Raw genomic sequence first — 14,493 nt, forward strand, 5'->3', positions numbered from 1 at the left:
AGTTAGAGGGTTGGCTGGGAGGTCCCTTTGGGCATGACTTTTGGATTTAGGGGAGGGATCTTTGCCTGCAGAGTTGGAACTGTTGCTGGGCTGATTTTTTTTTTTTATGTCCCGCGGTGAGCTGTATTTTGTATGTTTATATATTCAAAATAATAAACAGATTTGATCCATAAACAAACTGAGAAACACTACTGCCCTGATGGCAATGTTATTAGTAAACTAAAAGAAGTCCTCGGTTATGTGGGCTAGACCTCATGGGTATGTGGGCTAGATTCTTGTGATGCATGCAACAAACGTTAGTCTAATTAGTCAAACAGAAGAGGTTTTTTTGTACTGCAGAAATGCTGAGCTCACATATTTGAAGGTGCAATCATATGCGAGAATTAAGAAAAAGGTGACTCTGTAAACTATTTGCCTAGGATCACATAATTTTAGACCCATTTACGGGTCAAGTACATTACAGTTAGGTCGAGTATATTATTTAAGTTACCCGATCTGCAGGTCTAGTCATATTTTTATAATTTTTCGAGCCCTGTGCTGACCTCTGTGCAACTACAAAAGCAGACTGTGTAATTTAATAATGTTTAGATCGCCCGAAATTAAATGTAACCAACTCGTTATTTTCACTGCCCACCCAGACGGATGGACGTCTGTTAAATCAGAGACAAATGCTGAGACCGAAGACACTGCAAAAACGCTACTTTTTGCAGAGCACCGCGACCCAGAAGGCGCTGATGATACAAGGTAAGCTGCAGAAAAAAACAAGTAAATTCAAAGCGTCATGGCCGCGAGCGTGAAGGACAGACACAAAAGGAAAAAGAAGTTTGCTCGCAGTCAAACATATTGGCAAATGTGCAACTATCCATGTAACAGAGTCGGTCCCCAAGGGGGTAACATAACTGCACCAAGGCGGGACAAGTGTAAACGAAATTAGCAGTATTTTACTATCAGGACATGTAAAACACACCATTACATGTCCTACCTTTTAAATAACCTGTACCCTGCCTATGGGGCTGTCTTGGGACTAACTTAGGGGTAACTTGCAGATAATAAAAGGGAAGATTTAGGTTGAATTTACAGTTTAAAACTGCACACACAGACACTGCAGTGGCAGCTCTGAGACATGTTTCCAGGGCTACTGATGTGGGTGGCACAATTAGTGCTGCAGAACCACTAGTAGCATTTGATTCACAGGCCCTGGGCACACATAGTGCACTGTACTGGGGACTTACCAGTAAATCAAATATACCCATCATGGAGAAAACAATCACTAATACATTTTACACCGAGAGCATTTTCACTTTAGCACTGGATAGCAGTGGACAGAGTGCCCAGAGTCCTAAAGCTAACAAAAACAGGTCAGACAAAATAGGAGGAAGAAGGCAAAATGTTTGGGGACAACCCTACAAAAAGGCCAAGGCCCAACAGGATGCTATCCTGGCTAGAACATATTTTAAATCATCCTCCTCAACAAGACCCAAAATTGACCCTTCTTCATATTGCCACTGGACTTTCTCTGTATCGCTACGACTTGACAATCACTTGGTAGGGACTGGTGGTGGCTTGAAAAGACATAGCTCAAAAATGGAAACTGGATACTAAACGTCACTTGCGGAATGGAAAACGGGACTGAATTGGTACAGGACTAGGGAAAAAACAAATCAACAAAGCTCCAGGATGCCCCCAAAAACTCATGAAGAAATGGGGCGCAAGGGAGACCTACAGAGGCATTCCACTCGATAGGACTAATCTATCTGGGTCGCTGCTGGATGAAGAAATGTGGGCATTTAATGGCTCAGGGATGTAAATATCCACTAATGCATCTATTTAAACATACTGTTGGGGTGGAGGATGCAGGACTTAAGGACCACAATGCCACTGCTTACAGACAGTATGTTATGGTTTGCTATACATGCTGCAAAAATCAATAAAATGCGCCCTTAAAAATCATGTTAGATTGACTTACACTGCAGGGTCGTGGAATTCCTATAGCCCATGGGTACTCACAAACTTTTTCTCGGGGGCCAAAATTGCAGTATGGTTTGCGGCCGAGGGCCGCACTGAAGTGACAGCGGGGGGCGGGGCTTAGAGGGGGCGGGGCTTAGAGGGGGCGGGGCTTAGAGGGGGAACAACCACCCCACCCCCTTTTTCAAAACAATGCCCCTACCCCAGTAACACACACAGCGCGCACACATACAGCGCCATCTGCTCTCACCCCTACCCCAGTAACACACACACACAGCGCACACACACAGCGCCATCTGCTCTCACCCCTACCCCAGTAACACACACAGCGCGCACACACACAGCGCCATCTGCTCTCACCCCTACCCCAGTAACACACACAGCGCGCACACATACAGCGCCATCTGCTCTCACCCCTACCCCAGTAACACACACAGCGCGCACACACACAGCGCCATCTGCTCTCACCCCTACCCCAGTAACACACACAGCGCCATCTGCACACAGCGCCATCTGCTCTCACCCCTACCCCAGTAACACACACACAGCGCACACACACAGCGCCATCTGCTCTCACGCCTACCCCAGTAACACACACACACAGCGCACACACACAGCGCCATCTGCTCTCACGCCTACCCCAGTAACACACACAGCGCGCACACACACAGCGCCATGTGCTCTCACGCCTACCCCAGTAACACACACACACAGCGCACACACACAGCGCCATCTGCTCTCACCCCTACCCCAGTAACACACACAGCGCGCACACACACAGCGCCATCTGCTCTCACCCCTACCCCAGTAACACACACAGCGCCATCTGCACACAGCGCCATCTGCTCTCACCCCTACCCCAGTAACACACACACAGCGCACACACACAGCGCCATCTGCTCTCACGCCTACCCCAGTAACACACACACACAGCGCACACACACAGCGCCATCTGCTCTCACGCCTACCCCAGTAACACACACAGCGCGCACACACACAGCGCCATCTGCTCTCACGCCTACCCCAGTAACACACACACACAGCGCACACACACAGCGCCATCTGCTCTCACCCCTACCCCAGTAACACACACAGCGCGCACACACACAGCGCCATCTGCTCTCACCCCTACCCCAGTAACACACACAGCGCGCACACACACAGCGCCATCTGCTCTCACCCCACCCCAGTAACACACACAGCGCGCACACACACAGCGCCATCTGCTCTCACCCCACCCCAGTAAAACACACACACAGCGCACACACACAGCGCAATCTGCTCACACGCCTACCCCAGTAACACACACTACATTAAAAACAAATAAATAAATAACCAAAGAGCCTTACCTGACTCAAAGCACTGTAAAGATGCCACAAATCTGGAACAGCAGGCAGGCAGGCGGGCAGCAGACGTGGAGCCGGTGACAGCAGGCAGACGACCAAAGCCCCGTAAAAGTTAGCTGCAAGCGCTGACTTTTATGGGGCTTTGGCTTCCACAGATCGTCAGGGCAACGCAATAAACAATGGCCGCCGTATGTAAACATAGAGGAGGGCCGCGGGAGCATGCTCCCGCGGCCCTCCTCTATGTTTACATACGGCGGCCATTGTTTATTGCGTTTGGTGTGCGTCTCGCGGTCGCGGGCCGCCAAGTTAGGTCCGTGGGGCCGCTGGCGGCCCGCGGGCCGTACTTTGAGTACCGGTGCTATAGCCCGACGCCCAGGACATATTGTTTGAGGTCAAGGACGACAGGTTTTCATGATTATTATGTCCTTGGGACAAGTAGGCCCAACCGCCTGCAGCACAAACCCTTTGGCTACTAGTTTACCACATTATTGATCTGGGAAGGGAATTGTCTTCAGTTTAGATCATATTTGTGGTCATATGCTAATGCTGTTCAATCTTGTAATTATTGTTCAATAATGCAAAGCCTTCATTATTAGGGTGAGCACTCTACGAAAACGTTGTAAGCTTGGACCCCACTACTGACACTGGTTCCAGTTCAACACATTTCCAAAGTTTAACCAGAAGAATGAGGCAACATATGATGCTCCCAGAATACACTCTTGTTAGATGCAAATATTTGTAGAAGCTTGAAACCAAGCTTGCTGATTCTTTGCTCCTAAAATAAAATGTTCACAAAAAAAGTGTAACTAGGAAAAAAAGTTTTGCTAAACTACTGTGAAATATTAGGTACCATTTCTTTGAAGCATCATTTAGTAAAATGTGTTGATGCATGCTAATATTTCCAAAAAATATTAATAATGGAACAAAATCAGTGTAACCAGTTTCAAGAAGATTATGGGAACATGAAAATAAACAAGCATTGGCAAAGCCAATAGGTCTGAAAATAGTGGTCAGCCCTTTGGTTTTTTTTCAATGCATGTCTTGTTTTGACATGGTTTATTGTAAAACTGTATCGTTGTTGGAGCTGACAGGCCCTCAGTATCATAACAAACATTGGCAAAAAGCAAATATACTTTTTGATCTCTAAAAGCACACATTGCCACAACAGTTCCTGGCATTGAGCAAAACTAAATGTGTGTGCTCCTTGTGAACGAGCAGAATACTGTCACCTAAAGTGACACCAGCCAATAAACGGAGAGAGAACAAATTATATTAACAACAAAAAGTCTTGTTTAACCAATTAGGGCACAAATCTTAAAGAAAACCACAAACATGCAACAATGGTATACGTCCTTACATTAGTGCAGATTAACCGCTTTCATGACTTCACAAGAATTTACAGAAATAGGCCAAAAAATCTTACTCTTAGAACATATTTGTAAATTGTATTTCAGCACGAGTAAATATGCATTGGTAGATTTACTCACACCAAAAATCGTTTGAGCATTTACAAGTTCACTTTTCCTCCAACCACTTTTTCCCAACCCTGGAAGAAGTTTGTCAGAGTAAATTTCCAACTTTTAGCAGTATGGGAAAGATTAGAAGCACTGATGAGAACCCATAAAACACAAGGGCGCATTGCGAAGGAGCGTCTCCCCACTGGCTGAGCCAGCAGCTGAACAATAAAATGATATTTTAATATTGTTTTATTTTTTCAGCCAGCAGGTCCAGGAATGGGGAGTGGAGTCAGTGCACTAAGTGTACATGTCAGTTTGGCCGACCATCTTAGGCCGACCAAACTGACATGCGCACTTCGGTTTCTCCAACCCGGCAGTCTTACACAGCCGGGTTGGAGAAACTGCACAGACCCCAGTGTACTGTCTGAGTGGCAGACCAAGCCGCTCAGACCAATCCTGACGCTGCTCTCATACTACGTATAGCATGAGAGCAGTGCCAGGATTGCTGGGGAGCCTGTGCTGGTGTCCCAGAGAGTGCTGGGACACCAACACCATCAAGGGAAGAACACCGAGGCGTCTGGTGGCAGCTCCGAAACAGGTACGTTTTTTTTTTAATGATTTTATTTCCCCTTGTACCCACTCTCCTTGAGATTTGCGGCGGCCGCTGCTGCTTAAACAATAGGTTTACACAGACTCAAAGGGGCTTTCCAACACTGGAACTATTGCTTACCCCTATCTCCAGCCTCACTGTGTAGATCTGCAGAAAAGTGGCAAAATAAGGAAACTGCTAACTTTCAAACCCTACAATAGTATGACCCCTGGCAAAACCAGAGAGGCTATTATCAGAGCTTTTGCATAATGAGATTGGTGCCATAATTTGTTGCTGCACTACAGGGAACCAAAGGGACAAGTGGATTTTTTTTACAGGACAAGTAGATTTATGATGCAACCTGTCCCATGGACAAGTATATATCTTATAATAAAATTCCAAAACCCTGTTATACTCAATTAGCACATTTAGTTTACTTGTAAACTAAACAAGTAGTGCCCTAGTAAAGTGGCACTACTTGTATCCAGGGCCTGTAAATTAAATACTACTAGTGGGCCTGCAGGAATGATTGTGCCACCCACTTAAGTAGCACTTTAAACATGCCTCAGGCCTGCCATTGCAGCCTTTGTGCTTTTTTAAACTGCCATTTCGTCCTGGCAAACTAAACCTTTGGTCAGGCTCAAACCTTTCTTTCCAATACATATATGTCAACCGTAAGGTAGGCCCTGGACAGCCCAGAGAGCAGGGTGCAATGTATTTAAGATGTTGAACATGTATTTTTAGGTTTTACGTGTCCAGGTAGAGAAAAACTCTTACATTTGTTTTTCACTACTGCAAGGCTTACCTCTTGCATAGGATAACATTAGAGTTACCTTATTACATTTTATAAGTGTAATTTCCAAATGGGAACAGGTGACCTGTTCATGTTTGGCGTCTCTGGAGTCGTAACTTGAAATCCTAATTTATGATGAAGTGGATTTTCAATTACAATTCTGAAAATCCCACTGTTAAAAAGTTGGCATTTTCTTGCCTTAGCCATTTGGTGCCTGCAGCCTGTCTAGGTCATATGAGACTGGAAGTAGGTGACAGTCGGGTTTTAGTATCCCTCCTAGACAGCCACACACATTAGAGAGCTTATGTGTGCCTGGATGGGCTATGACTGGCAGGATGGAAGGGAGGAACTGGGCGCATAACTACTTACACTTGAATAGGCTGTATCCTGGCTAAACACAAGGGGCTACATAACCCCTGTAGCTTGGAGCCAGGGCCATGAAGGCATGCCACAGAAGCTTCTCCCTAGTTCAAAGGCACAACTGTATATAAATACTAAACCTCAGACACCAACTCTTTAGTACATTTCTAGACCTGTGGAAACTCAGCCAGGAAGAAGGACTGCTGTGCTGCTAAAAGGGCTGCTGTTATGCCGTACTGCTGCTCAGAGGGAATATCTGCCCCACTGTGCTACCTGCTGCCCTCTTGTTTGGGTGAGAAGGACTGGACCGACACCTCTTGAACCCAGAGTGACTCCAAGAGCTAGTTGGCTTGCCTCCTGATCTGAAGCCTCAGGGACACAACAGGCTTCCAACAACCTTGCACCTGAACTCTGCTATCTGTCATTCTACCCTACCAAGTGGTGCCACACCAGTCCTGGGCCCTGGGCCCTTTGAAGTGGGCCTAAGGTGCTTGCCATCCTCTGTGGATCCAGTGAATTGACACATCGCCTCCACAGCTCACAACACCTTTGGAACCGCCACAGCGCAACACATCCTCAGTGCAGGTACTAGCCTCCCTTGTCAACAAAAGGCTTGACAATGATGCCAAGCTCCACACATCTTCAACACAAATGCTCGCACTGCTCTACAAACTAGAATTTAAGGTACTTTGTTTACCAAACCTAAATGGGTCACTGTAGCCAGCCTGTGCTTCACTGCAGTCAGCCTGAATTTGTCCCAGTCCAGCTTGATTAGATATACACAGTTAGCGATTTGTGCTTTTTTGGCTCCATTTCCAATAAAATCTTTAAAATATAATATCTCCAGTTTTACTAGGTAGACATTGGCCATTTTGGTCTTATTTTATTTATTAAAGAAAGTTATATTTCTCTAACTTGGTGTGGGATTCATTTTGTATGGTGTTTTTCACTTCATTTTGTTTGAAGTATTGCACAAAAACTTTACACATTGCTTCTCAAGTTAAGCCTGACTGCTCTCTGTCAAGCTACCAGATGGTTCAGCACTGGTTAATTTAACGTTGGCTTATGCTTCACCCTGACAAGGAATGTGGTTGCTTCTTGAGCAGAGCTCAGTCCCCAGTCAGCCAACAACCTAATTTCTCATACAACTATAATATAACATGACAATTAGCCACCCCCAGACTGCTGTGTGCATGTGGATGCTCTGGATCGGATGGGGGGGGGGCACCATACAGGGTAGATGTCCCGTGAACTTGAGGCACAGATTCGGAACATATATGAGCTTAAATATGAGGCTGCACTGAACTGAGCCTGACCTAAGGCTGTGAGCTCTGAGGCTGTGCTGACGTCACAGTGTGTAAGCCATGAGGCTGTGCTGACGTCACAATGTGTGAGCTCTGGGGCTGTGGTGATGTCACAATGTGTGAACTCTCTGGGAATGTGTGAACTCTGGGGCTGTGGTGATGTCACAATGTGTGTGTGTGAACTCTGGGGCTGTGGAACCTAATATTATTACATTTTCTAAGCAGTCGCGGACCCCCTGAGGAGGCTATGCGGACCCCCAGGGGTCCCCGGCCCACAGGTTGGGAACCACTGGCCAAGAGGACTCTCCAACATGATTATACCTCAATTCACACAGTTTAACCTTGGCATCCTGGTTTTGAATAAATGCTTTCAATTTAAACAAATCCACGTTAGTAATATTGCGGCATTAACCATATATGCGCAGGGTGTAATGGGCTACACGTTACCATTTTTGAGTGAGATAGGGGCATCATGACCCACGTGATGCTTCAAATGTTCCTTCCCCACGTTTAGCGATGTAATTAATAGCATACTGCGCCCTGCATATCGGTATATATACTGTACATCTACCACATATCATTAGATTTCTGATATTTTGGTAGTTAATACTGAAATTCTGCATATGAAGACTCTTGTAGATATTTGCTTGCGTCATTCTGAGATATAACCATCAGCCACAGTTTATGCGCACATCCCTGGCTTTTTTTTCTATTACATCTGCCAAATAACCCGTGGATTTCATAACAGATTTTTTTTATCAATTTGCAGGAAATCGTTCTGACTGTTACAAAATGCCAAGACTTTCTGAAAATAATTCAATTTTGCCTCCATGGGGGACAAAAGTTGCTGTGTTTAGGCTTTGTTGAGTGCGAAGAGCAGCAGAGAAATAATCTGTGAAAGAGCAGATCAGCAGGAAGCTGTGTCCACGTGAACCGCAGTAGCTCCAGGCTCAGGTTGCCATGGCGATTTGAAACCACAGAGCCTGGGCCACTGTGATTTCCATTAGAAGCCTTGTACTGAGGCAGAGTGAGCAGAATGAATCTGTGACCTCCAGAGATACAGCAGTGTTTACCTTTCTGTTTTCGCTCGCAGTCTCTGCTCCCTCTTTGCTTCTCTGTGCTGGTTTCATAAAGCTATGTATTCTTGATCTCCTAGGAGCTTAAGATCTTTTTAACCCGATTCACGAAAAAAGCGTTGTCTGTGTAACTACCAACCCATCTTTATACAGTAGATTTTTACAAATGTTTACCTAAATCATATAAACAACAAGCTCCACAGAGGCGTTTGTGATGATTTACAGACTTTTTCCAGAGCCAAGCTCGCTTCCCTCCTCAACTGAGTAGTAAAACTATTAAAAAACTAATAATAAAGGTAACACAGTTGAAAATATTTGCCATCCAAGCCCTCCAGCTGCTGGAACGGAAGAAAAATCCAGCACGTTTTTGCAACTTACCTTTTAAAAACGCGATCGCAGGGTGTAATGGAGACTGGCAGTTGGCTTCGTGTTCCCACCGGCTCTTCTGGGACTAGGAAAGTCACGACGTCGCTCTTCCGAAGGGGCAAACAGGAAAAACAAAGTAGGTAACTACTGGTAACGTGCTCTGCACGTCCTGATGAAGCAAGGCTGGGCTGCCTAAAACTATTCTCATTGGCCCTGATGCCCTGAAGCATCACAGCCAATGAGAGAAGTCCTCCAGTGGAGCAGCGAGCACTAGGATTGGCTGATGGATATCAAGCCAATCCTAGGTGCTTTTTAGGGACTTCACACAAAGTCCTGCATAATTATAGGAGGGTGAGACAAGCCACATCATTGGCTGTCACCCAAAACCATTGAAATTACGGACAAATGGCGTCCGTGAAAGAAGTCTTCACGGACAACGGACAAATGGGTGAAATTACGGACTGTCCGTGAAATTTACGGACGGGTGGTCACCCTAGGACTCGTGATGTCACAATGTGTACGCTATGAGGCTGTGCTGAGATCACAATGTGTAAGATTTTGGGGTTTGCTGTCGTCAGCAACTGCAGTGGAGGGGACAGGAATGAGCAGGGGAGTCAGAAAAGGGGACAGCATCCCTAAAACTAGTTCTCTGGTCTGACAACTCAGCGGGGTCACCGCCCCAATCCTATCCACGACTCACCTCCTCTGAGCACTTCCGTGAGACTCCTCCCCGGTGAGGGGGCGCTCTCCTCTCAGGCGATCTCTTGCAAAGATCAGTTCAGCGACCTCGAATCCCTTCCTATGTGGCGATCTTTACTGAGATCCATGTTAAAGGTCAGGTCTATAACACTGAACGATGAGTGCTTTAAATGGGCCGGTACTGTCCGGTACTAAGTACCGGCACTTTTTTATTTTGAGCGGGAAAGTACCTGCACTTCTCCAGAAAAACGTAATACTTTCAATTGCAGGGTACCGGCACTTCTCAGAAACAAGCAGGTACTCTGGTACAGAGTACCTGCACTTCTATTTTCCCATTTAAAGCACTGCACGTGATCGCTTGCAGGGATCCAGGGTAAAGGTCACCTTAATGACCTTGATCACTTCCCTCTCATAAGATCGAGGGTAACGGACAGATCCTGTGCAGATCTTGACAGCAAAGAAGGATTGCTGGGGATCTTCAAGGTCAATGACTCCTCGGAGTGAAGAATCAGACGTCAGCTGTTCAAGCCCTAACTGTGGTACTGCGCATGCTCAGATCTCCGAGTACGGCGCCCTTAGTGTTGTACTGCGCATGCCCAGCACACCAAACACTCACCATCGCAATACGCATACTCATGATACGAGATACTAGCTACTACCGATGAACTAACTACACATGCTCAGAGGCTAAGATACTAATTGCCCACAGCTGCAATGCACGTGACCCAGACGCACCAGCCTACACCGTAATGTGCAATGGTCGAGCTAGTTAGGGTTAGAGAACTTGGGCGTGTAGTGGAAGAATGCAGGCCCAGGGTTGCGAGGAAGGAAAGAATTGATATGCGCCTTGTGCGCTTTAAGTGGCTAGGGTATGCCCAGACATAGCCTGGCTGATGAAGGGTGAGACCCTCAAACCCGTCCTAGGATGCTTGAATCCTGTCCAGGGAGGACCTGGCTTGGCAGATCGGGCTGGACTGTTCCCACGGGGAGCAGGGTCAGACGGATTTGCGTATGGCTGGTTCCAAACTGGGGTGACGTGGCCAGCAAAATAACGATGGATTAAACCCAGATCTGTGACTGGGGTGAGTGTTTGAAAAGTTTAAAAACTCCGTCCATCATTTTATTTTGTGATGTTGCCTTGAGAATTGATATTGCCCAGTTTTCTGTTTATAATAAGGCTAGTTTATTTTAGGCACTTTACAATATTGAATTGTTATTGATGTACATTTTTTGTGAATTTTTTGATTGATGATTTAGTTTTAAAGTGTTGCTATGTGGGGAATGTGCATCTGAATGGTTTTCTTTTTACCATAGAATTAATTAAGTTTTGTATTTTTTTATAAATGAAATAAATTTGAATTTATTCAATAAATGATGCAGGTGGGCAAGCCAGCAAATTACTAGGGAGAACCGAGCTGACTCATGACAATGTTTGGGAGTATTTAATTTTTGTGGACTTGATATCAGTGCTTTGAGTGGCAATTACTAGAAATTAGTTTCTAAATATGAAGTAAGAAACAAACCCCTTCTGGCATGACAACAATGCAATTAGCAAACCGTGAGAGGCATATTAAGTGTCAAGTGACCCCTACATTTACTTTAGGGTGTTATTTTAGATATTGCAACATTTTAGTCTGTTAAACCATGCACAAGAAAGTTCTGTGTACAGCGCACTTCCCAAAGTAATGTATTTAAAAAAAATTCCTGTGATCACACAATTGAGCGACAAAGAAGGGACTGGTCATATTTTCCTGGTTCCAAGCTGCGCAATGCGGCCATTATCTGGGTATCCATTTCCTGTTTTATTTCAAAGATTTATGGTTTGCGTTTAATTCCTTTTCCTTGAGAATCTAAAGCAGTGCACTCGTAAATATGTGACCACTATTGTATGTTAAATTAAGTTGGCAGAAATATCCTTTCTGGATAAAATGACAAAGTTAAGGGAAGGCCAGTTCCTTGTGATGATGTCACCCAGGGCTTCTGACTTTAGGAGTGACTCAGCACTTCAACATGGGCAGTCACACATTTAGCAAAATGAAAGATGGGGGCGATCCAACACTGTGACACCTCGTCTCATCAATAAAAAGTGATTGTAGTGGCGGAGCTTACACTGTCAAATTTTTTGCATTTCTCTTCCCCTCTGTGGGCAGGAGCTGTGTGCAGATGGGCTGTACTGCTTTGCACTGTTCCCCATCTGTGTAGTGGCTGCTCCCGGCAGCACATCTGCAGTAGGAGGGTCAGGGGACAAAAGTGAGGAGGCAGTGGCTGGTGGAAACCTCATGGAGACTCAGCTCACTTTTAGCTTGAGTGTTCAAAAAGACATTAAGCTGAGCCAGAGGTAGGTATGTCGCTGGTGCCTGACCCAAGCCTTTAGTGGCTCACCCACATCTAGTAAATTAGATACTATTCACTTCTAGTAGTATGTCAAAAACATGAGACAGGATCACACTCAGTGTTGAAAACCCTACAGCAGACAGTCCTGCCAGGTTTCCCAGGTCCATGCATGATGTGCTGCTCCAGTCCAGATCTTTTCTTTGAATTATGGGACTTGTATTTTTATTTATTCCATTAAAAAAAGGACTATAAGTCCCAAAATTCAAAGGGAGAAACCTGGACTAGAGCAGCACATCACACATGGACCTGGGAAACCTAGCACCTATGAGTAGAGCGATTATCGGCTCGCTCAGTTACTCAAAGACGTATACGTGCCAAGTTGAGAAGAGAGTTGCAAGCTGAATTTCAATATATTTATTAAAGCAATTGTATCCTAGTAAAAAAAGCATGAGTTGCAATGATGAGGTAGATGAAACAAAATACAGTGATCATCATTACAATGAACATGAAAAAGATAAACAACCCCACCATGTTGTATGGTTCTACAATGGCTAGTGATTTCTGCTTAACCTCTATGTATGACAGCATATTGGTAGTAACTCATCTCCTGGTCCCAATCTAAGGGAGTAACCTCGACCCAATATCTGAAATGGATAGCAGGGGTCTGCCTGTTGTCTGGATGGCAATCCTCTCAGGAGCTAATGGATCAGTGTCAGGATCAGCAAAGCTGGCTGCAGTATGATGTATGCCCCAAGACGGTCATGACTGGAATGTTCTCTGCCTCTTTATGCCTTTGTACTGTTTATATAATGAACCCTACACAGTTTCTGGAAGTAGGCCTGATGTCATGATGCATCTAGAGGATAGGAACTATCTTATAAGACAACAATCCAAGTTGGCATATTATGTATCAAACGTAATAGTCTTGGAGAAGGCACAGAAGGTGTGTTGTGCTAAAGGCTGATAAAAATGTGCAATACTTACTCTGTCTGCCTAGAAGGAGGCAGCTGATTAAAAATATAAAGCAATGCACTAAAAACAGGGTCTGGTAAATAAATGACAATAAGTAAAACATATGCGTGTGTCAAAGGCCCAGGCCGTGACACTAACTAAAACCTGGGTGTCCAACCTGGCACTAAAATGCACTACAACTATGCCACTTCACTCCACTTTACACTCCTCCACTCTATGACCTACATTCCACTTTACGATGTTTGACTCCATGACACTCTACGACCCTCCACTCCATGATACTTTAATCCACTCTATGACACTTCACTCCACTCTGTGCCACTTTACACCACCCTACTGTATGCCATTCTGGTACACTATACAAGACTCTATGCCACTCCACTCTATGCCCTTCTACTCTATCCCCTTCTGTTCTACAACACTACACTCGACTCTGACACAACACAACACCCCACTCTATGCCCCTCCACTCCACTCTCTGACAGTCCACGCTAATTAACTCCACTCTAGGTATGCCACTCCACTTTATGACACTTTACTCCTCTCTACGCTACTCCACTCTACTGCACCCCACTATATGACACTCCACTCTACAACACTATACTCCACTCACCTCTATGACACACTACTCCACTGTACACCACTCTGCCACTCCACGACACTCTATGCCACTCCACTAAACGACACCCCACAACACAAAACTAACTTTTAGCCATGGTGAACAGTAGTCACGCTGGTGTACAACATGACTAAAACACACTGAAAAAAACATTAGACTTACATAGGCAAGGCATATTGGCTTTGCCACTGCTTGTTTAATGTTTGGACACTTCACCCTTAGGACTTCATAATTTTGTTCCACCAAAGATAGGACCAAATTTGCATCCTTTCTTCCTCCACATTTATGGTAAGGTACACAGGGTTTATTGATTCATCTGGAACAAAGAAGGGTAATAGCCAAAAAATAGCAATTTTTTTTTTTTTAATGGGAAAACTTGCTGTAGAACATAGCGTATGTGTTTTTTTTTAAATGGCATCAGAAAAGGTTGGTTATGCTAAGATCACAATCTTTCGGGATTTCAGGAAAAATCAGAGTTCTAAAAGAAAAAACATTTTCCCCAGTTTTTTTAAATTTTTCTAACCTGTAGTCCATTTTCCAATTAATTGTGTTTTCCATGTATGTTCAGTTTGTGGTGGAAACTGGTCTGACACCCACAGGATTGTCTTCATAT

The 14,493-nt window shown here is 45.0% G+C and overlaps 1 long non-coding RNA gene across 2 annotated transcripts in view; it reads right to left on the bottom strand.

Annotated features, from left to right (window-relative positions):
* LOC138287378 (uncharacterized) overlaps positions 1–10,496 on the bottom strand; it is a 92,712-nt gene extending 82,216 nt beyond the window's left edge. Inside the window, exon 1 of one of the 2 annotated variants that reach the window (XR_011202208.1) lies at positions 9,957–10,496. This is a non-coding gene — a long non-coding RNA (uncharacterized lncRNA). Of the gene's footprint in view, positions 1–9,268; positions 9,451–9,956 lie in introns of those variants that run through there. The other variant, XR_011202207.1, reaches the window with a different exon arrangement.
* Between the last annotated feature and the right edge of the window lie 3,997 nt (positions 10,497–14,493).

The sequence above is a fragment of the Pleurodeles waltl genome, chromosome 4_1, assembly GCF_031143425.1.
Source record: "Pleurodeles waltl isolate 20211129_DDA chromosome 4_1, aPleWal1.hap1.20221129, whole genome shotgun sequence".
In the NCBI taxonomy this organism is placed as follows: domain Eukaryota; kingdom Metazoa; phylum Chordata; class Amphibia; order Caudata; family Salamandridae; genus Pleurodeles; species Pleurodeles waltl.